Source organism: Palaemon carinicauda, chromosome 35, assembly GCF_036898095.1.
Source record: "Palaemon carinicauda isolate YSFRI2023 chromosome 35, ASM3689809v2, whole genome shotgun sequence".
NCBI lineage: Eukaryota > Metazoa > Arthropoda > Malacostraca > Decapoda > Palaemonidae > Palaemon > Palaemon carinicauda.
This window is the reverse complement of record NC_090759.1, coordinates 70,277,258-70,279,757: the sequence shown is the minus strand read 5'-3', so window position 1 is coordinate 70,279,757 and position 2,500 is coordinate 70,277,258. Positions and strand designations below refer to the sequence as shown.

General features: G+C 48.6%; 1 protein-coding gene across 1 annotated transcript in view; it reads left to right on the top strand.

Moving 5' to 3' along the window:
* The window catches only part of LOC137627350 (uncharacterized), a 22,061-nt gene that overhangs the window by 847 nt on the left and 18,714 nt on the right, over positions 1-2,500 (top strand). The gene's annotated exons all lie outside the window — the stretch shown is intronic.

Here is a 2,500-nt window from a genome sequence, read left to right as displayed (position 1 = left end):
GCCAACATCTAATCAACAGAAGCTTTAAAAAGCCAACTCATTAGTAGAAAAAGGCCAAAATATATAGTCTTTAGGACCCTCCATTTTTGATAGTACTAAAGATCAACCAATTTTAAAAAAGGGGTTAAATTTGAGGTTTTTTAGCCTGAAAAAGGGCCGAACTGGCAACCCTGCTGCCATGGAAGCGATTTACAGCATTTTGAATTTTCCTATTCACTCTGCTACAAGCTGCCTGATATTAGCGAGCCTAGGGATTTACTAGTGTGTTATTTTTAGATGTTTAGTGAAGTGTGAAACGTGAAGTAGCAAAAAATAGCAACGTAGCGAGTCTTTAGCTATTAGAAGTGCCTCGGCTAGAACAGGATTTATTTCGAATGACACAATGGAGGAAGGGAAACCATATTAAGACTAATCTTATTACATATGCTTTTGTGCTGTCTCTTTTTGTTTGTGTGTTCTTTTTTAAAGATGATTTATGTGGGTAGTATTCCAAGTGCATGAGGGACACAGGTGCCCCAGGATATATATATATATATATATATATATATATATATATATATATATATATATATATATATATATATGTATATATATACGTATATATGTATATATATACGTATATATATATATATATATATATATATATATATATATATATATATATATATATTATATATATATATATATATAGTTTAGTCGTTTTTGCTTATGGAGTTATGTTATGCTGCAGTTAAATTAAACTTAATGAAGGATTGCGAAGCTGTCTGATGAAGAGAAATTATTGATAAATATCGTTTACCTCTGATACAAAGAAATTAATTACTTTTACATAAACTGCATCCTCCGAGAAATTGTTTTTACATACACTGTATCCTCAAAGAAATTGTTTTTACATACACTGTATCGTCAAAGAAATTTTTTCCCTATACACTGTATCATCAAAAGAAATTGTTTTTATATGCAGTGAATCCTCAAAGAAATTATTTTTACATACACTGTATCGTCGAAGAAATTGTTATTATTTACAGTGTATCCTTAAAGAAATTGTTTTTACATACACTGTATCCTCAAAGAAATTGCTTTTACACAGTGTGTCCTCAGAGAAATTGTTTTTACATACATTAATACTCAAAGAAATTGCTTTAATATACGAAGTATCTTCAAAGAAATTGATTTATCGAGCATCATTTAAAATGATATAGGGATTCGAAACCAAAATCACATACATTTATTATTCAATTCAATCTTGTAGGACGAATTCGATGCAAATTTCCTTCGTACACTTTACTCCGAGAGCCATACGTTTCTGAAATCGTTAGGCCTAGCGAGAGAAGACGAGTGGCTGTTCAAATCCCCTAAGCACCAACCGTTACCCCCCCCCCCACCTCCCAGCCAATGCTTCGTCTCCCAACCCCCAACTGTAAACCCCCCCCCCTTTCCGCTAGTCACGGTCTCCCACCCCTGTCCTATGTCTCGTTTCCCCACCCCCGTCAATGGCCTCAGCCCCCACTCCAGGGCATCGGCCTCTCACCTCCCCCACTCCAGGGCACCGGTCCCTCACCTCCCCCACTCCAGGGCACCGGTCTCTCACCTCCCCCACTCCAGGGCACCGGTCCCTCACCTCCCCCACTCCAGGGCACCGGTCTCTCACCTCCCCCACTCCAGGGCACCGGTCCCTCACCTCCCCCACTCCAGGGCACCGGTCCCTCACCTCCCCCACTCCTGGGCACCGGTCTCTCACCTCCCCCACTCCAGGGCACCGGTCCCTCACCTCCCCCACTCCAGGGCACCGGTCCCTCACCTCCCCCACTCCAGGGCACCGGTCCCTCACCTCCCCCACTCCAGGGCACCGGTCCCTCACCTCCCCCACTCCAGGGCACCGGTCCCTCACCTCCCCCACTCCAGGGCACCGGTCCCTCACCTCCCCCACTCCAGGGCACCGGTCCCTCACCTCCCCCACTCCAGGGCACCGGTCCCTCACCTCCCCCCACTCCTGGGCACCGGTCTCTCACCTCCCCCACTCCAGGGCACCGGTCCCTCACCTCCCCCACTCCAGGGCACCGGTCCCTCACCTCCCCCACTCCAGGGCACCGGTCCCTCACCTCCCCCACTCCAGGGCACCGGTCCCTCACCTCCCCCACTCCAGGGCACCGGTCCCTCACCTCCCCCACTCCAGGGCACCGGTCCCTCACCTCCCCCACTCCAGGGCACCGGTCCCTCACCTCCCCCACTCCAGGGCACCGGTCCCTCACCTCCCCCACTCCAGGGCACCGGTCTCTCACCTCCCCCACTCCAGGGCACCGGTCCCTCACCTCCCCCACTCCAGGGCACCGGTCCCTCACCTCCCCCACTCCTGGGCACCGGTCTCTCACCTCCCCCACTCCAGGGCACCGGTCCCTCACCTCCCCCACTCCAGGGCACCGGTCTCTCACCTAGGAGGATTAATACTCCCCCACTCCTATCCACCCTTCTCTTCCCCACTCTCCTGTCTCCCCACCTC